The sequence below is a fragment of the Octodon degus genome, unplaced genomic scaffold (genome assembly GCF_000260255.1).
Source record: "Octodon degus isolate 3935 unplaced genomic scaffold, OctDeg1.0 scaffold00026, whole genome shotgun sequence".
Classification (NCBI taxonomy): Eukaryota; Metazoa; Chordata; class Mammalia; order Rodentia; family Octodontidae; genus Octodon; species Octodon degus.
In genome coordinates, this window is record NW_004524602.1 from 13,628,366 (window position 1) to 13,651,300 (window position 22,935).

The 22,935-nt window shown below is 48.8% G+C and overlaps 1 protein-coding gene and 1 pseudogene across 4 annotated transcripts in view; one reads left to right on the forward strand and one right to left on the reverse strand.

Annotated features, from left to right (window-relative positions):
* The window catches only part of Tln2 (talin 2), a 433,269-nt gene that overhangs the window by 317,420 nt on the left and 92,914 nt on the right, over window positions 1-22,935 (reverse strand). The window lies entirely within an intron of this gene.
* Window positions 4,846-5,166, forward strand: LOC101580444 (annotated as a pseudogene).

Sequence of the window (22,935 nt, forward strand, 5' to 3'; positions counted from 1 at the left end):
CACACACACACACAATAAATAGATGTAATAAATAAAAATAAATAAATATTTAAAAAAAATTTAGAATCCAATCTCCGATCAACCAACTGTATAGCTCATCAAGCTCAAAAACAGCCTTATTATTACAGAATTTATATCACGTAGATCCCCTGTTTCTTGATATCGTCCCTCTAAAACAGAAGGGAACTGATGTCAGCTAATTCTGCGCCCAGCTTTCCTGAAATCCTTGCAAGTTCTACCACCACACATCACACAGCAAAGCCGGGCACCTCCCAAAGGACCCAACTCTAGGATGCCCCCACCCTACAACGGCCATTCTTCAACCTCTGCATAGATGTCAGAAACCTACTTGGAGAGGAAAGAGAAAAGGTACGTAGGATGACGTACAAGTGAGCAACACAACTCTTCTCACCCTTCAAGGCACAAGCTTAAAGCATGAGCATCTGAATCCTGGAACTGAACATATTTCACGCTCAATCTCTCTGAGGCCCAAAAATGATAGAGGGAAAAGAAGAAAAAAGTCAAAGATGAAAAGTGGAATATTCTCTCTCCCTCTAGTCATGCCATCAGGGCAAACATCAGGGTGGTGGTTTCTGCACCTCTAATTTCACTGTTTACCCCGACAAGGACGAGGACGAGGTATGAAAAGAATTCCGCATACGAGATGCTATCAGAAGTTCACCAAGGATAAGAAGTAGAAGGTCCCCAACAAAACAGCTGGACAAGAAAGAGTGAGAAGCAGGACGCAAAGGAGGCGATGTCCTACGAGTCCATCTACTCAGGGCCCACAACTTCTCCCACAGCCAGACATGCCGGGAAAGGAAATGAATGGCAGTGACCCTCCTATGTCTGCAGTTTATGCTGCTGCTTCTTTTTAAGAACACTTAGGTCATGTTTACACTCATCCCCCGGTCGGTCGTTTTGCTGTAGCTATGATATCCTGTGTCAAAGCGAGAACAGTATGACCCACTGTCCCATGCTCAGTGGTGGGGTGGAAACAGAACCTGCTCACATGCGTATGCCTTACACATTCAAGAAGACAACCGTGCAGGTGCCTTCTTTAGCCCTTAAAGGAAGTTGGTGTGTACACAGACTCCCGTGTGCGCACAGAACCCAGCTGCCTTCAACCATCTTCATGTGGAAATTTCAGGCTTCTCCAAGAAGCAGGCAGAGCAAAGTATGCCCTTTCCCCTCAAAAACACTTTTAAAAATACAGAATTTCACTACACAAAACGATAGGAATTCAACAATAGCTGTTCTATTGCATATTGTTGTCTTCACATTAGTTGTTCGATACAAGCAGCAAAACTGGTCCAAAAAAATTAGAAGAGAAAAAAATAGACATTAATTGTTCCTCTCAGTAGTACAGTTATCCAAGCTCTCCTGTGTGCGCGTGCGCATGAGTGTTTCCCCCCTTTCTTCCTCCTTTCCCTCATCCACATTGTTCCTCCTCTTGAACAGCTTCCCTACCTTTCACGGCATCTACTGTACCTTTCGGGTCTGCACTGTACATGGCCCCCTGGAGGTGCAGTCGCAGCTGTGCACACCCGCGTCACGCTGTTCTAGCCACTGCGGGTCACTGAGAACCGTGTGCCTAGCTCTATAGTCTTCAAGCTGCACACAGAAATGAGCTGCCACGGCGCACACGCTCCTCCTGCGCCGCCAGCCACAGCACCACTTCGTCCTCCCCGGACTCCCCAGTCTGACTTCTCTCGCTGGCACAGCCTGCACCAGCCCAGGAAGGGAGGGGCAGCATGGAGCCGTCTGCTCACAGTGCTCCGTTCTGCACGGAGACCAAACGCTCAAGGTTAAGCTGGTTTAATATGCTCTCATCATCTCCCACTAATGATTTAAACTGAAAAGGCACAGGAAGCAAATCCCCTCGGCGGCTCATTTATGAGCCACAAGGGACGCAGCTTACAGCCACGGTGTGAGCAGTAACAGACGAATCAACATGGTCCAGGCCAAAACACCTCCGCCTTGATGCTATTAGTATTTATGAGAGATCTACCACCAAGCAACGCTTAGCCCCTTGCGCCCGAAGGGCCTGTGTTCGCCAACCTTACGTGGCACGTGATCTACCTTTTACTAAAGGATGCGTGTGACCTAAAACCCCCACCTTGGCGGTAGAGACTCTGGGCTCCAAGACTTCACCTTGCTCCACCGCTTACAGCTCTGTGACCTCAGCTAACGTGCTCGACCACTTACTGCCGCCATTTACTGACCTGTGAAATGGGAATAACAGCACTCACTGGCTAGTAGCACTTTCGTGAGGCTTACACAAGTCAGGTTTTCAAACTGTGCTTGGAACTCAGTGTGACCCGTGTAACTGCTCAGTACATCTCAAACACTGCTGCCGTTTCCGCAGCCTGATGAGTCTTCCTGGCACAGGAAGGCAGAGCTCCAGTCACGGGCTCTCTGCTTGGAGCTGGGGTCCTGTACGACTTGTCACCGGCAGATAAGAAGGCGGTTTTCCTTGCTTCCAGAGCCTGGAGGCTCAGAGAAACTTACAGGTCACAATGCTGCTAATGACCTGACCCATGACAAGCCCGCCTGCCCCTGAACTCTCAACGCCTTCCTGCCTCTGAGTCAAGTAACTAGGAAGGAATGCTGCCAGCCCCGTCAACGAGAGCCTCCTAAGTGCTGACAGAGCCGCTCTCCTCCTGGCCCTCGCATGGATGGGCAACGCCATTGCTCCCATTCTCAGAAGAGTGAGGTCTAAGCTGCGGGAGCAATACATCCAGAGATAGGAAACTGGCAGGACTACACAGTCTTACAACGATTTCACTTGAAAAGAGGCAGACAGACACACAAACCATGCCCACGGGTCTGCACTGCCAACCCAGGACATTCCACAAAAGAGCGAACACGACTGCCTTTCTCGGAGAGTGGTGCAGAAAACAGAAAAGCTCTAATTCTCGTCTAACATTCACAGTGTTTGACTTTTATAAAAGAGATCAGAATATAAATGGAGTCCTCAATATCCACAGTAAGTTATTTTAGGGTTTCTTTTGTCAAAAAGCAGAGAACCAAAGTATTAGAGGGCAATGATTATTTAGATCTGTTACAAAACCCTAGCCACCATCTCGTTTTTTTTTTTCTTCTGCTTGACAAAGAAGATGAGGGCGGCTAGCACAGACCTCCACCCAAGCAAATGTAAAAAGCAAAGCAGGAACAAAGCTTGGAGCAACTTTATGTTTGTTTCTGTAAGAATTTAACTTAAGTCACTTTCCAAGTAAAAATTACAAAGCCTCCAATCCCACTGTGAATCCAAAAGGACTTCACTGGGATTTTCTGTTAACAGAAAATCTGTGTATAAAAAAAGGAAATGTGGACAGAGGGAATGGAGTAAGCCCAAGGAGCAGGCAGGCAGGAAAACAGGGAGAAAATACAAGGGGAGAGGTACAGGTGCAGGGACTAGGGGGACTGCAAAGGCACAGTGGGCTGGCAGCGTAAAGGTTCTGCAGATCCGGAATTAGCAGCAACCTCTAACCGTCCTTGGCAGACCTCGCATCCACTGTGGACGGAAGCCTTATGCTCATCCATCCACATTCTCCGATCTTCAGTGAACAGTGACAGGGACCAGAGGCCCTCACTATGAAGGAGCAGGAGGCAGCTCAGCACCATCCTCCAAAGCACAACGTCCCAGCGAGAACTGCACCTTCTCTGAAGGTCACCCCCAGGAAACCCACCTCCCCTCCTTCCTCTCTAGTCACCCCGTGCTCCTCGGATGGAACTCAGGGCCCAGGTGACGCAGACACAGCTCGGTGTCTTCGCGTGCAAGGCTTGACCTCACCACCTCCCTTAAATCTTAACGCAAAAATACCTTCTATCAGAACAGAAGATGAGGGCCAGCTTATTAAGAATGATTGCATAGCATGAGACCAAATGATGGATCACCTGTTACCACAGGTTCTGGGCAATTAAGCGAGGGGGAGAGACACTGCCTGCTGTGACTTGGACATCAAGCCATCAGCCAAGGGAAGAGAAAGGAGAGAACAGCGACCTCAAGTCCGCTGCAGCTGTCTAGAAGCAAGCACAGGCATCAGTGCAAACCTCAGGGCCTGAGACAATCACAGTCAATGCCACAGAGTGCTTTCTCTCCTCTGCAAGATAAACTTTGTCTTATTTGTAGTCAAAATAAACCTTGAGTGAAATTTAGAATTCTTCAGGCAGAACAGCAAAACTAACTAGATGTCAGCTTAACATAATTAGGACCAAAATAAACCCACAACCCGCATAAAACACTGCGAACATTAACCGAGGAGGGAAGGACGCTGTATGTCATCCGCAAAGAGGAGAGGACACAAATCTGCATGCTTCTCTGGATCTGACTTAAACCCTGTCACCAACAGCTCCATAGCGCCTTACTCTCAATTAATAAGCAAGAATTTCAGACAAGCTGCAACACAAAGGCAGAAAAGGACCCGTGGCAGGCCCCTCTTTCTCTAAAGCCACGTCTCCAGTTGTGGGGGACGAGAGCTGGGCTCAGGGGCCGGTACGGTGCCACCCCGTCCGATGTGTCCCGTGTGGGGGTACACATTGCAGCTGTCCTTCCCCACCCAGGGCCTTTCGGAAAAGGAGTTTCCGAGCACTGAGGCCTGGGTCTAGGGGCATGCTGCCCACAGGGAACATGCAAGCGCACCCAGGGAAAGGCAGAGTTTGCCTGCAACAGGAATGTCAAGCATGCTCCGCGGATTTAGCTATTCTTAACGACCTGTTCGCTGTCAAGAGAATTCATGGGAATCTGATATGAAGACAGACATATGGAAACAAAACAATAAAAACCCAACTATGGATACAAGGAATGCAAATGAAGATAAAATTTAAAAAGCATGAGTCAAGTAGCGGGAGGAACCGTTAGCGGTGCTAAAGCTGCCGGTTAAGCCTGACCAAGATGACAATGTCCCAAAAGCACCGAGACTTCATCGCAGAGCCCATGGGGGAAAAGCCAGCAGGGTGCCTGGCTGGGATTGGTGACGTCCTGGGCAAGAAATCGGAGGAAAGAGGCTCTGACAAGGCCTATGTGGTCCTTGGCCAATTTCTGGTGCTAAAGAAAGACGAAGACCTTTCCGGGAATGGCTGAAGGACACGGGTGGTGCCAACGCCGAGCAGCCCCAGGACTGCTTCGGGGGCCTCCGGGAGCGGTGTGATGCCCTCTTGTGATGCTGTCTGGGGAGCCCTCAGTCCCCAGCCCCAGGGTCACCTCAGTCCCCAGCCCCAGGGTCCGAGTCTAGAGTTCACAGCTGAGTGGGGGCACCTCACTCTCTTCTACGATGGAAAAGATTGCTCTTGTCGGACTCACTGTGATGTATTCATGGGTCTTTCGGGAGTTCTCTCCCCCACATCATTTTAACTTTTTGGAAACGTCACTCTTGCATGCCTCTCCCTTTCTCATCCTTCCCTTGCCAGTTCCTTGGCGACAGTTACCAGCTTTCCTGAGTGGATTCCCAGTCCTTCTCCCTCACTTCCACCTCATCTCTGCTCCGTATGATGCCATTTGGCTCTCTTTTTTGACAGAACAATCACTGGTTTTCAATTAATAAAGTCAGCAGCTTTCTTGAAAATAAAAGCATAAACTACGTCTGTATTTTCTCTATCAGCTTGATCACTCAGTCACCCACTGGCAGCTTAAGGGACACAAAACCAGTGACAATTCCTTATGTATAATATATAAAGAACATACCCTCCTTTAGGGATAACACCCTCCTCATGAAGTTTACTAAACTTAACTTACTGAACTTAAATAATAGGATCTGCAGCAATTATGTGTCAAAGGCAAGGAGAAAGAAAAAGATTAAATTCCTGTGCACAGACACGCCGGAAAACAAAACCTCCAGTCATTGGCTCTTTGAAATAGGCGAGGTCTGGAAACTGCACAAATTTCCACAGGCAGTGAAACTGGGCAAATTACAGCGTATGCGCACACTGCGTTCCTACACCATCGTAAAAGTGAGCCAGTGATAACGAGCAATACCACGAACCTCGCAGACACAGTGCTAAGCTGAGAGCTAGCAACAGCTAGGAGGGCGCAGGACATTTACTGTGGGAAGACCCAAATCATACCTGGGTTCCTCATCTACGACACAGACTTCAACAGAAGCAACTAAGACTCGGACACAAGCAGAAAACCTCAGCACCGGACCAAGCCCAGGCCAGCAGCTTTGCCTGGCCAGGAGGCCACAGCTGGCTAAGGGGCCGTGCGCCACGGGTGCTCCCAGGCCCCGGGCCTATGCCTTCACTCCTGCTCCTCCTCCCCGAATGTTCCAGAGTGACATTCCTGCTCTCCTCGGTGTCAGTGGTACAGAAGAGAACCGGTCTCTTCCGGCTCACTCTCTCCTGGTCAAGCTTCTGCGCCCCCAGTCTGTCAATGGTGCACCCCAGCAGGATAAAGGCAGAAAGAAGCAGGCTGACCTCTCCTCATTAGCAAGGCCAGTTCTTTAGAGACGCTCCTGACCTGCTGAACACTCACAAGGACTGAGGGGAAGGGACAGGCAACGTACAACTCTTCGGAGTCTTGAGCACCTCACACGTAATCACAACCTGACACAAAATTAATTTCCATGTTTTGAAATAATATACCAAGCTGACTGACACAATGTTGATTTCCTTCCCTCTGTCACAGCTAATGCCCGTGAACTGTAAAATGTCTTCGATGGTACTTAAAGGTCAGATTATGTTTACATGCTAATGACGACTATGAATTAATTACCACTCTTAATTAAACAAGCATGTGTGCCTAATATAAATTATGAAAGACCTTTCAGAGAAAACAAGCCTCACTGAAGCTGGGATCCATGCAGGCCTAAGAGGCTTTCCAAAGGGGACAGGACGGGTTCTCTTCAGCGCAATCGACACTCACATTTGACCCTACACACAGAATTTGCGGCCAGAAGGCAGCAACTTCTAAGCTTTTTTATTATTTTTCATACTACTGACCCAGTGAAATCAAGTAAAGTCTCATTTATAATCTATTGAAAAAAAGTTTTGTTCTCAAGTACAAGAGCCTCTAGGAAATTCTGAGACAAAATGCAGGCGTGTGCCAGAGAGGATGGTCGGGCGAGAAGAAAGGGGGCAGGTCCTGGGCACGCACGGTGGCACACCGGAAGTGGGAAGGAACGTCTCCGGCTGCGGGGCAGGAACCCCCGGGTCTTTGGCCTTCTCCGTAACCAAGGACTGTCTGTCTTTTTTCTTTGGTGTAGAGGGAGCAATGGTGACAGTGTGAGACAGCTGGAACACTCTTTGCCCCTAGTAAAGACAGAAGGCAGCGCAGGGGAGCCAGAGCCACGGCTCCAACCAGAAGGCGCTCTCACGCCTCTAAGCTGCAAAATGCCATACGGGCTCCTGGAGGGTCTGCGATCCCAACATGAAGTACTGAAGGCCAGTCGACACACTGGGGGTTCCCCTAGACCCTGCTGGGGAAAGAAGTGCACTGGCGGAGGCTCTGAGTATGTAGGACACACGGGGAGGTCCCTCGGTGACTGTCCCAATGCACTGATCCACTCTCCAAGCACTCAGGGGGGGAAGGGCGGGTGCATTCGCAGACGGGTAAGAAGCAAACCCAGGTCCACCTCTGCTATCCACAGGGAGACAGGGCATTCTCCCAAGATGAAAGCCAACAACTGCAGTCCAACAGGAGCATCGTGGCCACAGGATGACAGGGGCTCAAGTGTGGCAAACACAACCTCCCAGTCAGCAGGGGAAAATGGATAGAAGAGAAACCCCCTTTGGGAGGCATAGATAGTAATGGCTAGCAGCAGGCAAACAAGTCAAGCAAGCTAAGGAAAGCCAGGCGCTGCAGAGCCGGTTACAGGCATTCTGACTGACAACACAGGGAGATGAGGCCAGTGTAGCAGGGCGCTGGATAAAGGACTCGGCATGATCACATGGGTTTATGGGCCACCTCTTCAGGAACAGAAGGCTTTAGGGTACCTTGAGGCAGAAGGAAGAGTTGGAAAATGAGCAGGCCTGCGCATCCCTGGGCCGCAGCCCCACGCTGGATGCAGAACGGGGGTCGTTGGGCCCAGAAGCAGGGACACCAGCTGCAGCGATCCAGGAGAAATGAGGGTCCTCAAACCCACCAGTCAGAAGGAGACCTGAAGGCATTCAAACTGAGCAGGAAGGGACGAAAGGGACAGAGGAAAGGCCAAGCGCTCAGTGCTCTAGGCCGGGTCAACAGAAGCCGATGTTGTGACCAGCCCCAACAGGAGCTGCTGCCCAAAGATGGCCAAGACAGGGTGACCAAAGCAGCAGCACAGCATGGGGATTCTTCTAAGTCATCTTTTTCTTACAAGGAATTATGAGAGATTATAGACACATCCCATCTGGACCAATCAATATCCCCTTATTTCAGCTCGATGCAAGGGGAACCTAAAATTCTCCCATGGTTGCTCTGTCTGCTGCATGGGAACCATTACAGAGCTTCACATACCCAAGCAAGGAAGGGAAAAATGTGCATTCTGAAAGGGAAAACTGTGTACCCAAGCAGTGACCACCTACATTCTTAAAGCAGACTGTAAGAATCCCTGAGAGCTAAGATGGAGTCTGTTTAGTTATGCAAAGACTCCATGCTAATCATTTTCTGCAGGAGTCATCCAGTGCCTCCTGGATGGAGGCCTCCTGCAAAAGTTTCTCCACTCCTGAGGAGCACGGTGGAGAGAGACAGCGTAAAAGAGAGAAAACCTTCCTCCAAGAGACATTTCTGCAGCAATAAGGGGCTCAGAAAGGAGCCTCCGGAAGAGTTGGGACAACACACACCGCCAGAGGCCAAGCAAACGAGCCCATTCATTCCACAAGCTATGGCCACGTCCCCATCAAAAGCCTCAGTTCCCTGCTGCCTGGCTGGACGCGATCTGCGCAGGAAGACACTGAGCAGCGCTGTCAGAGGGTCACGTGGAGCGTGTGCTTAAGTGTGTGCTTAAGAGCCATCCAGACCATATGACGGAGAATCTTCCAACCTCAGGGCTGCCCCAGGATAGTAACCTAGGGGCCAGTGGGGTGTCCCTGCCAGCACCAGCCAAGACTAAACATCAAAACCGAGCACTCCACAAGGACACACTGCTGTCCCGGGTCCCCGTAGGAGGCATAACCAGCTGGGCCTACTGCTGGCTCACAGGGCAGCTTCACAGGAACACACAAGAGAATGCAGTTCACCTGAAAACAAGTTAGAGACCTAATTCTGCTTCAAGGAAAGACAGGACATCCAGGAAAATCCCGTCATTCACTTTACCTTGCTCCGGGCAATGGTTTCAACACCATTATCTCATCCTGCTATAGATACCTACATCTGTGGAAACTGCATAGTGATTAAGGGCTACTCCATGAAGCACGGCCACAGGCTCCACCAACACCCCTCCCAAGTGGGGCAGGGAGGACTGCGTCACATGGCAAGCAGGTCTCAAGGCAAGCAGGGCGGGGCCCCCACGCTGGTCCAGGTGGGGGAGCTCAAGCATGTTGTCTTATTCAGGTGGGCAACCTTCCTCTAACATTTCTGCATTCAAACAAATAAAATGCCTTATAGGATACGATGTAAAACCCAAGCAGGCTTAAGAAATAAAAAATTCAAAGAAATTTTCACAAACTTACAGTGGGCTGGTGGAAGGGACACCCAACTCATTGGGGAGCGGGTACTGAACTTCTCGTGAAACAGCACAGAGTAATTCTTCTATTCTCACCAACCCTTCTTTCACTGAGAAACAGTCCCTCAATATAGAGAGCAGACTAACAAAATCTTCCGGCCCAGATTTCCTTTTCGCCTTGCTTCTTTGTCATGGACACCAAATGCTGCGAGCAGCTGTCTTGTCACGCATGCCCCGTGGTCCCAGAGCAACCGTGTCACAGCAGCTGGAAACAGCACCAGGAAGCGTCAGGGCTCAAACTCGCCCCAAAGTGAAGTCACACAGAACACAGTGGCAAAGTCTAGAGTTTGGCAAGACAGGCACAGCACAAAATAAGCAACACAAGAACCTCCGGGCAAAATGCTCTACAACAGCCTATGGCTGTGGCCAAGGAGCCTGGGGACAGCCTGAGCATTTTAACATTGACACTCCTTTCCAAATGCCCTTACTTTCCCAAGATCCAGGTGAAGCATGTGGTGTTGCTTTAGGCCACATGTTTGGCTTCCCGAGCGATGGTCTTCTTTCGTGCCCAAAAGCACATCTGATTAATTCTCAGAGTCACTCTGAGCTCCTGGAGGGAGCCAGGGGGCAGAGCCAGGACAGCACTTGGTGCTGGCACTCACAGGCCTCCTGTAAGGTCGGCGAGCCCCCATCACCTGGCCAAGCATCGGACCCATGGGACAGACACCACCATGCATGACTTAGTACCAAAAAAGAAACGGAAGCCCATGCAGGGCCTCAGAGCCATCACCTGGAACTTACAAACTCAATGGCAGGCTCCTTAAGAAACAGAACCCCGGAGAATCAAATGATTTGCCCAAAGCCACAACCCTGATAAGTTCTACTCAGGACTGGCCGACCTCAAAGCCATGGAGCGCCCCCCCCCCGCCCCCCGCTGGAGCACTATCCCAAGGCCTCTGTGTCCCCTCCCAGGCTCCAAGAATAGCAGTCTCAGGTAGGACACCAGCTGTGCCCACAGGAGGCTGGTAACTCCTACAGGAGCAGACACTGGGTATGACCACATGGGGCACTGGGAACAACCTCATCTAAACAGACCCTGTTCTGGGAACCGTTTAACCAAGGCTGCCAATGACAACACCAAAAACAATGCAACAAAACTTACAGACTTCTGGGAGAAACCCAACCTTATAAGTTTTTCAGTGAATTAAAAACATTTCTTTCCGCATGGTTTACAATGTTTTTAAAAACAGAATTAATTTGAAACCAACATCCCTATCCAAACCTTAAGCTAAATGCTTCCTTCTCCAATGGGGAAATAACAGGGTGTGGAGACTGAAAGTCACCAGATCTGCCTCTCACCACACAACCGGTTAAAATCACCATCCCCGAGTCCAGCCACCTTGGTTCAAGCCCTGGCTCCACCACTAACTCGTTGTGGGATCCTAAGCAAGTTAGTTGTGCTTTCGGGAATTTGTTTCTTCTCCTTAAAACAGAGACAGTAGACCGGAATTCAGGGGGCTGCCAGCAGGCAGAGGGAGGAGCAGGGAGAGCCTGGGGTCCCTGCTGTAAAGGAGAAATCCCATCTACAGAGGAGCTCTGTGGATGCAAGACCCACGCGGCCCCAGGTCAGGAAGCAGGAGAGCGTCCACATTCCCACTGAAAAACAGGCCCAACATGGCACTCGTGAGCCATAGCCCTGTGTCGGAAGGACGCGGCCCAAGTATCTGGGGACTCCAAGCTCTACCAGAAGACACTGGGAAGTCTGCTGGGTCAACCGGATTCCAGGTGTTTTCATGCAGTGGTCATCGCTGTCATCATCACCCCACTACAGACAATTAACAATAACAGAAACAGACTCCACTGGGGAGTTAGCCTGTAACAAACTCTGCTTCCCCTGTCTGACTATGCAAATGAGCTCTATTATCAAACTGAGATATTCACACACAAGGGCCTTGTTTCCCAAAAAAAAAAAATCGAATTTTTTTTTGGAAAATGAGCTTGCTTTTTTAAGCAGCTATTCGGAGATCCCACACAGCCCCAAGTCACCCTGGTCGGAATGACCAGTACACCCAGCAGGCAGGCAGGAAATGTACAGTAGTGGTTAAGATCACGCGCTCTGAGCCCATCTACGCTGGCTAAATCCTCCACCACCAACAAGCTGTGCAGCCCTGAAGAGGCTACTTATGCTTCCTGGAATTCTGTTTCTTCACCTGCACAGGAGAGACGAGAACAGGCTTTGTTTCACAGGGCGGTTAGGAGGTAAAGTAAGTAAGTACAGCACACATTATAGACTGACTTCCGATAACTATAGCCGGGCGGAAACTTGGAACATCAAATACATGTACTAAAGCACCAAATGAAGAACACTGGTAAGAAATAATCGATTACTTTCCTATTCACAGAGAGAACAGCAAATACAAGTTGTAATTAAAATATATGGTAAAAGTTTAAAAGACACTGAAAAGGTGCCACAGCGCCCCCTGCGGCAGCTCGCACACGCTCATCCCACTCACTGTCCTGCCACTTTCCCAAGCAGTTCCGGAAGCCCTCTTCTGTGGGTAGCCTTCTGAGTGGTGACGAAAAATAACGGGGAATGCTGCTGCGAGCACCACCCAACAGACAGCAGGCCTGCGAAAACAACACACCGTGTCCTCGTCCAACACAGTCACCAAGTCGGGGACTCTGTGACTTCTGGCTCTTCCCCCAAGTCTAAGTGACCTTGAAAGGTGAACAGTTTTAATCGATTCAAGACACCCAGGCAGCCACAACAGTGCAACTAAAGACGGGAACGAGGACTCCCAGGACAGCTCCAGAAGGTGGCAAGAATAGTGTTCGGGGGAGGGGCACTGTGAAGGTATTAATGGCAATGCGCCTTTTACTATTATACATTTTTAATTTGAAACTTCACTCTATCTTAAGTCAGACCTCATATATGTATTTCAAAAGCCTGAAAATCTATAGCCCAAAAAACTTGAAAAAGGCATGCAGAGAACTACACAATTAAGGCTGACTCACATAAAATGATGAGTCTAGTTTTCAGGTAGGACACGTGGGATTAGACTCACTACTTCACAGCAGCATCCCATCTGTCTTCCTTAGAAGGCCACAGAGCAAAGCCATGCAAGGAGCAGCTTGTGAAGGGCCTCTGTGTCCCTCCCGCCTGGCACCGCTCACAGCCTTGGGAAGACAACTCAACTGCTTACTAAGCATGCCACATTCTATTATGCCTCAACTACACAGCTCCTCTGATCAAGCGTGCGGGCACCTAACTGCCGTGTAGCTAACTCATGGCCCTAACACAAACTCACGCGCATTCTGCCTTAGCCCGAGAAGTCATCCCACTGTTGATCCAAGCCCATCTGCACTTTCCACACCCTCCTGGGCGCTGTCTCCCAGGCCCAGGCCTATTATGGATTATGGAAGTTCTCCAGAATACCAGTTCTTCTCCAGAGTAGCTCAAAGCTGCCCACAGGAGGTCCACCAGCAGCTCCCGGCATGCACACACGGTGCAGAGCTGGTGGGGGCCTGGTTGACACTTCCCAGACTTGGTGGCCACAGCAGGTAGTCCCCAACCCTTGTCAATATGGCCCGTGTAACTTGATCTGTAACATCCTAGCTTGAGAAAACAACCTCCAGCTACTGTCTGACAGAGGGAAAAGTCAAAAGAAAGAAGGGAAAAGAAGTATTTATGCATATATACAGTATAGCTTCGATAATGGTACTGCTGATTTCCACCGGCCTACTGAAAGAAACAGTTAATGCTTAAAACTGTTTTTCTCTCTCCTTTTTAACTTTGTGTAACTTTTTTGGACCAGTTCTGCATGCTTATAGCCGATCATCTGAACAACTGATTGAAGACAACAATATGGAATATAACAATCGATGAATTCCTATTAATTTGTTTAGTGAAATTCTGTATCGTTTCAATGGTATTTTTCTTATTATTTTTTATTGTCTTTAAAAAATAACATAGCAATTTTTATACCTAAAAAGTAGAAAGATCAGTATCTTTCAATAAAAAGCAATCCTTTGAATAAATTTATCTTTTTAAAAAATCACCCTTGGGGAGGGCTGGCTAAGATTAAAGCGTGGCGCAAGGGCTGGGGGTTCGATCCCCAAGCTTGCCATGCCAGCCCCACCCCTGGGGTGCACTGAGACAGCAACTGAGATCAGGCATGGTGGCGCGCCTGTAATCCCGCTCTTGGGAGGCCGTAAACAGGCAGATCACTATGAGTCCAATCTAGTAGTGAGACCCTGAATGCCCTTTAGACCCTTCCTAAAAATATAAAAAATATAAAAAAATATAAATCATCCTTGGGCCATGGAGATAGCTCAGCAATCTAAGGGCCTGCCTAGGCAAGCATGAGAACCTGGGTTTGATTCCTGGTACCGCATGCCATGCCGGCCCTGACCCTGGGCATGCCTGACCAGCCACCAGACCAGGCATGGTGGTGCACGCCCACGATCCCAGCACTGGAGAGGCTGAAAACAGGAGGATCACTAGGAGACCCTGTACCAGATACATAAAATCAATCAATCATCCTTCACCTATAATCCCAGCAGTCAGGAGGACGAGGCAAGACTAGTACCATGAGCGCAAGGACTGCCTGAGCTACGCAGCAAGACTCTTAAAAAAAGAAAAAAGTATAGATATTTTTTCTCCTTTTGATTTTATAGCAACTTCTAGATCAGCTCTTCAAGAGATACTGGATTAAATAGTTTTTAAGTCTTTTCATTGCAGCTCAGCAAGTGTTTTTGAACTTAAGAGTAGACATGCTTCATTACTTGTCGCCAGTACACAAGCACACGCACACGCACACGCACACACACTTAATAGTTCGGCTACACATGCTAACATGACAAAAACATACACAAGTCTGAAAGTACAGATGAGGAACAGGAATTGCAAAAAAGGAAGCTTTCCTGGTGTAATTTCTGGGAAGATTAATAACCATCTGAACGCCATTCTGTTCACACAGGATTTTGAAAAGCTGTCTTTCTGCTCTATCTCAGGAGCACGATCAGCTGTTTTCAACTCGAAGCCCCCGTGTGCAGCTCTCAGGTTAGGAGGCTATTTATACCCGCACAGCACGGCCGGCTTCTGCCGTACCCAAGTGCGCAAGGCCCTAGGAAATGCGGCCAGACAATGTCGCTTATTTCAAACACGCTGGCAGTACAGAGCTCCCCCAACTCTGGGAGAGCTGTCACGCTAGGAAAGCTACAGAAACAAGCCGAAGGGCCTCCTGGCAGGAGGGCTCTCATCTTTCCTAGATTCAGCACAGTTCCTTAGAACTCGGTAGTCTGAGAGTTGGAATCTGGTTGTGTATTTGTAGTACCATCCATGGACTATCTTTTAAAAATGCCAGGGACCTAGGCATTTATTCAGTAAACGTTTGCTGCACATTTCCCACTAGGAAGGCACTGGGGCTCTTCTCCCACCACACAAGCACCCCGAGGGGATCCTGGACCCCTATATGACCAGCCCTTCTGGCAGTCTCCCTCCTGCAGACTGCATCACAGTTGACCACAGAGGACAGACAGGCGTCCCAGTGGGCTGGATCTGACTTGAGCATCATAAGAGGACACAAAAGACGAAGTTCCAGGAACCCTTTACCCCGACAGTACAGTCTCCATTAAGCAAGACCGTTATGGGCTTCGTTCAAAATGTTTGCTCTCGGTCTAGAACAATGCTTGTGAAAAAGTAAATGTGCACTAGGCATCCGTTCCATGCAAGAATAAGGGCAGAATGATCCTCCACAGGGCACTGACTTGACTGGCATGTACAAGGGATGTTCAATATTTAATTTTTTTTTAAATAGTACTATACTATGTGAGAGACGCATGCCAAGAAGGATGGGATGCATGTGTTCAAGTACTGCAATTTTTTTTTTTTTTTAATTTAAACATTTGTCTCTTGGGCCATGGAGGTTCAAGGACCTTGGGCTAGTATAAAGACCAAGCTGAGACTAAGTATAGAGGCAGGCATTCCTGGCTCCCGGCCACCACAGGGCAGAAAAGGCTGCGCACGCTATGTTCAGACTCAGTTCACACAGCAGCTGTGAATTCCTGAACTTGCTCCCTGCAGATGTCACGATTTAATCCACAACAGAGCAGGTGGATAAGGGAGACTGACTTCACATTCCACCTAACATCTAACGTCTGGTGTGTACAGAGTGGCACAGAGCCAGCAGAGCTCCGGCCGGGACCACCAGGCAGATTACAGAGCTGGGTGAGGACTGTCCCCGAGGCTCTGGGCTCTACCCTCAGGCCCAAATAGGGGGCAGGTGGGTGCCAGTAGAAGGACTTTGGCTAAACGGAAGGATTCCGTGCTTACTGACATGATGAAAAGCATTGTTTAAGTGCCAGGATATCCTGGTATATTTTAAAATAGATTTAAATTAAATATTAACCAGATTTAAGACCATTTTTCGTGAGCGCAATGCATAAACTGAGGTGAGACTCACTTGCAAAGCGAGAGATGAGAATGAGGTGAGACCAAAATCCATCAGAAAGAGGATGTGGGGGAGGGGAAAGAACAAATGGACACACACTCCTTCCCCTGCTACCTTCTGGTACTTAACTCTCTGACGCCCCCCATACTGATGAGAATAAGTAACAGCCTCGAGGTTCACTTTGTGACCCGTCCTGAGTTAATTTTTCCCACGCTACAACCCCCGGATCAAGGTTCACCTTTTCCCACATTAATCCTCAACTGTTACAGCATCATTTGCTGAGAAGCCTTTTCATTCCACTGAACAGTATGTTGACCCCTTTGATGCAGGAGTGCTGACCACAGACCCAGCCTGCCTGTCCCGTGGGTCTCATATGTGTGTTCTTTTGCCTCTATCACCACATCTTGACCTCCACTGATTTATAGTATGTCCTCTGACTATGTTCTTTCCCAAAACTGTTTCACTGAGACCCTTGTATTTCCACATAAATTGAGTAATCAACTTATTTTCTTTTTGCAGGTTCTTTATATTTTTATGTATGTATGTATGTATGTATGTATGTATTTTTTTTCTTTGGTGAGTATCAGGGATTGAACTCAGGACCTTGTGCTTGCCAGAGAAGCGCTTATTCTATTGAGCTATCTCCCCAGTCCCTGTATGTATGTATTTTTGTACAGGATCTACAGTCTCACTATGTAGATGGGACTCGTAGTGATTCTCCTGTTTTCAGCCTCCTAAGCCCCAGAACTACAAGTGTATGCCACCACGCCCACTCAATCACCATCTTCAGTGCGCCCCAGGGACAGGGCCAGCACAGCACACGGGGATCGAACCCTGGTCCCTCCATCTGCCTAAGCAGGTTAAATCCGCTGAGCTGTCTGGCCAGCCTTCAACTTAATTTCTTACAAGTAAATAAAAATAAGATACTACTCCTGGGATTTTGAACAGGTTAGTTCAAACCTGTAAATCAATTCAGTGAGGTGACATCTTAACCATGGTTAAGTCTTCATTTCAGAGATCTACTTACTCAACTTAGAAAAAACAGTAACAAAATTGAGAGCTATTACTTGGGTGTCAAGAATGGAATAGCAACACAACTCTTGCATGATACTTACATGTAATAATTCTTCTGATAGGAAAAGGCATAAAAATCAGTGAGAGTCCTCAAACCCAAGACCCCTTTCCCCCAATTCAGATCACAGGGTCTGTGATTCTGTACAGCTCACTGAAAACTAGGAAGCAAAAGGAAGGGGTTGCAAGGCGCCCGGCTCACACAGATGCCTGCTCCCAGAAGCCACGAGGGGCTCCCAGGTTCTCAAACAGCCTCACAGGACAGGAGCGAGAGGGACCACAGAAGGAAAAAGAATAAACCCTAAGCAGGAAGAGTTCCTTCTCCAGAGGGCCTAGCTAGGGAGGACCCAGGAAAGGCACTGGCACAGGGTGCACAAAGCATCTAGACTGGCCACCAAGACCCAGAGAAAATTCCAAGACAGCGGAGGCCAAGGAGCAGGGTGCGCACTGCGACTTCCTCTTCACTCACACAGTCATCTGCCTAAGGAGCACGGGAGGTGGTGTTGGCGAACAAGCCGCTGATCACTGGGGTCACTGCTGCTTGAAGCACACGGGGCTCAGGGGAGACGGCAACGGGAAAGCTGTGTTAAGTGGAAGATCCAGCCTCAGAGCAGAACGGTTCCAACCACACACGATGGATCGGGCGAGGATCCATCCTGTGGCTCGCGGGTGTCTGCCGACGGCTGGGGCCGATCTTAGCGCTGCCTACATAGAGCTGGAGGCTAATTCCTAGGAGGGTCAATGCACTTGTTTTGCTCAGGGTGTGATTTTTATTCTCCACATTTTTTCTACTTCTTCCAGATTATAGTGAATTCCCATTATTTTTATCATAAAACAGCATCCCGACTCACAATCTGGCCACATGAACCCAGACAATATAGATCAGAACACCCAGGCCACAAAGCACTTTTCTTTGGTGAGTGGGCAGCTAATAAATGCAGCACACAGAGCTGTGAAGTCAAACCTTCTGGGCTTTACAAATTTGTTTTCCTCCGGCCCATTTCTGCACTAGGTGACAGCTAAAATGAAAGGCTTCACTGCAAAGCTGTTACAAGCAAGGAAGGGGACAGAGATGACACAAAAGCCGAGAAGAGCATCGATCTTCACAAGTGCAGCCTCACGGCCCGCCTGGGGCTCCTGGGCCCGAATTCCACCTCCAGGTCTGGACGCAGGGCCTGGATGAGGCCCTCTCCTCTAGCAGCACAGGGCCGGCAGCAAGTGGCAGATGACACAACGTGAGTTTTTAGGGATCACTACTTCTGTGATAACCGGCTCTGGAGGCAAGGGCACAGGTGATTCCTCTCTGGAATTTGGCAGGCGCGGGGCTCTGGCAGTGAACCTGACATCCAGAGCCTGGGGAACGCCATCCCGCTCGCGCCCTATGCAGAGCTCTTCCGGACACGTGGCATCCTTCCTCCTCAGAAGCCTCACAACTCACAGCTACGTGCCTATCCCCTCTCAAGAAAGTTGCTACCTCCAGCACTGGCTTTTTAGCAACTTCACGTCTCAAAGCTATCTGAGAAAAGCTGTTGGATAATAGTAAACTCAGGCTTCATGCCTTTCCCCAGAAATAATGTTGCACATCTGGTTTTAAAGAGAAAACGTAAAGGAAGGGGCAGCCCGTAATGGGAATAAGCCCTCCCGCTCTGTAAAGCTTTCTTCGGCCAAGAAAGGTTGTAACAATGCCTTCCGATCGGTGTGTGGACTGGAGCATTCTAGGAGGCAGAGCTTCCGTGGTGGGTCTCCCACTGGGCCCACCACAGGCTCAGAACAAACAGCAATCAAAATCACGAAGCCACCACATGCCACACGCTCGTGTCTAAGGCCACGTGGCCAGCTACGACTTGATTGGTTTTCCACTAGTGTCTTGCTGTTCAACCCTCCACAGAAATAATGCCCCTTGCGTTCTCAATGTAGGCAACGAGTATCCCAAAAATCAGCCTTTAGTATTATGAGATGCTTCAAAATATACTTCTAAAAATTAAATGCAAAGCATAAAGCTTGATGAGAAATCACCCGCCATACCATGAAATGATTCACTACCTTAAAATCTCACACAGCATAACCATGTTCATTTAAAGACAAACACAGCCCCCCCGCCCCCAGGTCTGCTTGTGTCCGTGTGGCAGGTCACACGGGTATGGCTCCTCCTTCCCACATAGTACTGCTTGCAGTGACAGGAAATTGTCAGTCCTAGCGCAGTAGCGGGTGGCCTTACCACTTCAGGGGGTGAAGGCAGAACCGTGAAAATTCTCCACAAAAAGGAAAGTTTCCCAGAGCAGTTGGACACAAGCTTCATCTTTACAGAGACAACGGAACAACCAAGGAAACCCAGCTCCACACAGGAGGGTCCCCCTTGGAGTAAGGCTGTCCTGGGTGGAACCAACAGGGCCTTTTAGTGGCCAGGCATGGGCTCTACCCCAGCCCCTGCCTTGGCCTCAGCTGGAGGACTGTTTGAAAGTGCTGCTGAGGAGAAACACATGTGACTAGTGGGAACAAAGAGGACATGCACCGCCCTGGGTGTGCCGACCAATGGCTTAACCCTCCTCCCTGGCAGAGTGCAGGTAAGGAGTAGCCACCAAAGTTCCTCCTTCCCGTACACAATCAAGAAAAGAAGCCAACCCGTCCCAAGATCTTTTAACCCTCTTGAAAAGGTCGCCTGCCTTCTGCACAGTGCGGCAGTCTACAGCACACTGAACTTCTAAGCAAGGTATGTCTCAAGTCCCAGACCCGCACAAGGCGCATTCTTCAGAGTCGTTACTCGGAGGCATCGAAGTGCTCTGGCAAGATGGCAAGGCCCTTCAGGTCACCAAGCTCCGAACAAGCACAAATGTGTTGACATGTGGACCGCAGCGGGCCTGTACACAGAAGACAGCCAAGAGAGGCTTCTCAGGATTGTCTCTAAACAATGCTATCTTTCTTCTGCATCTTTAACCGCTCAAGAATACCATGCATATTAAACAGCAAGGAAAAGTTACTCCATTGAGGCAAAAATTCCTTTCCCAACAGTGCTGCTTCAAGAAGGGATTTCACATCATGCTCCACCCCAGGTGGGCACTGGTGTCATTTCTGATTGCCACGGTAGATACTCAGGACTCTCTTGGCCATTTCTAAGGGAATCTTGTTTCCTTGCTTCCACTGAGGGGTGCCGACTATGAACTGGCTCTGTGTAGGCCCAGGCATGCAGCAGGAGGTCAGATTCCACCCTGACCCACTAAAATCCAAGTTAAGGATTTTACCCCACAGTAAAGGTTTCCTCTTGTCCCCTGGCCTGTAGTCCAGCCACATCGCACCTCCAGCAGTATAGAGGAGTGCTGTGGAAGCCTGAGTGTTCTTCACTCAGCCATTCAAGTGAGGAGGTGCCACTCACATTCTTGGGCGCCATTTTGACTGGGAAAGCCCTGTGGGGTACAGTGGAAACAGGAAACTACACCCACCCAACGGTCACCATCTGTCCTGGACATTCACCCTTCCTACTCCCTCCTGAACGGGGAGTCTGAGAAATGCAAGGCAATTCTGCCACTCACAGAGCGGAAGTGGAGGCAGAGGACACGTCTCGGTTGGTACACGTGCGCTGCCTCCCTCTCCCCTCAGTTTCACTGAACACTTGCTCACAGGAAGCCACGCTTCCACCTAGAAGAGAGTTTCACATCTGAACTCTTGCAACAAATACAAATAACATCCCAGAGAGCAGAAAGAACATATTGAAAACATAAATGTGGGCTAGGGAAGGAATCCTCCCAGCACCAAGGTTATTCCTCCCTTCAGGAGGACAACACGGCAAGTATGCACTTCCACTGTAATGGGCAGAATCACAGAGCCTGGCCCTGGGAACTCCAGCTGACCTTTCAGTCAGCAGTGGCTTCTGACCCTACCACAGCCTATTCACCGCCACCTCTGGAATAATAGCAATGGCCCCCATGTAACTCTTCAGAATGCATCCGTTTCTTCAACAGTTTTGCCAGATTCTTTTAATAATTTTCCACTCGGATTCTCTCCATTCCTAACATATAATGGCTTAGAGGATGAATACTATTTATCCCTCAAAACAAACTGGGGTGGGGGTGGGGTGGGGCGCCTCCTCAGAAGCAAATTCTGTGGAAAAAAATAATTGTGCCAGAGGCTGGGGGCTATGAACTCCTGGAAGTATCCTGCCCCTGTGCAGGGTATCAAGGGTACATTTAAAGACATTTTCTGGCAAATGACGGGACTACCCAACAGCAAATGCTTTCTGAGACCACGAGCTCCTTTTGCCTGAACTCAGGATGAGGATGATCCTAGGTACCAAATGCCATCAAACTCTCCAAGAGGCTTCCTGCCAGGTGACAAGCAGCCACTAAAGAAGCAAGAAATATCAGGCCTGGTGTCATAAGGGCTAACCAAGGTTAAAAAAGCTTTCAAAATGCCTGGCAAATTGGGCCCTAAAACCACACAAAGGGTTTAAAACCATTTTTTTTTTAAATTAGGACTGAACCATTCAGAATCATAAAGAAACTAACACAGGAGATATTGAGAAAGCAAATTCAGGTTAAATAGAGGAAATGGTGTAGTTACTTTTAAATTTAAAAAATCTCTTGTGCATGTTTTTAACAGGTATAAAATTCCACACACTTCTCAAATTAAGCATATGGCTTTCCTAAGTTTTATAATTGAAAAACTGCTTAACCTAGGTATCAGAAGAGAGAGGACAGAGATTGTGTAAAAGAAAAGCACCTCAAACCCCACAATCCAAAAACAAAAAAGAAAAAGAAAAATAGAGCTCAGATGGCTAATAGCATGATTTTCTTTTAAGTGTTTCATAAGTTTACCTACAATCATGTATTGCTTAAACTTACATTAAACTAACTATAGCACCTCTAAGTATAAAATTATTCCCAAGCCATATCATAATGAGGCTGTCAAGATGGCTACAGACTGCGGACTACTCAGTCATGGCAGCCATGATTCTGAGAAAGAGCACCAAGAAACCATGTTCAAAAGCAAGCAAATAAAGCTCCCGCTGAACCAGGAAAGAGAGATCTTCCCCCAGAAAAAGCAGACATCCTTCATCCAAGGAGGACAGCAACCACCGCTGAAGTTCCAGGGGAGCAGAGGAAAGACCAGCGGCCGACAGATCACCCAGGGAGGGGGAAGGATCACCGATCCAGCCAACCACCAAATGTAGGGTTCTTCCGCTCAGATTTTGTTTCACCTTCATAGATGGGACGCTTCCTGATTTAAGTATTGCATTTTCAAATAGTAAAGTCTATAATCACTCAGATATTCTGGGAGAAATGAATGGAGAAAGTGCATGCACGCTGCTGTCACCCATAGTCAGAGCACATAAGAACTTCTACACCTCACCACTCACTCACTCACTCACACATTTCTTTCTGTGAACATTTCCTGAGTTTGGGCTATGCACTAAGTTTGCCGTAAACACAAGGGATGACATTGTAGCTCTAGAAAAGGTCTCTTCTCAGGCATTAGAAATACAGACACAAAATTCCAACATACCAGGCAAGTACACTAACAGTCACCTATCGAAGGGATAGTCAAAGAAGGACCGTCCCTCTATGTGGAAGAAAGGCCACAAACAAGGCCAGGCTAAGACAGCAAAAGTACGGCCAGCCAGATAGCTCAGCCAACTAAAGCACCTGCTTAGACAGGCCCAGGGACCGGGGTTCCATCCCTGGGCCTGCCGTGCTGGCCCCAACCCCAAGGCTCGATGAGAAGGCCACTGAGACTGGGCGAGGTGGCGTGCGCCCGTAATCCCAGCAGTTGGGAGGCTGAAAACAGAAGGATCACTATGAGTCCAATGTGTGTAGTGAGACCCTGTAGACCCTAAACACGTA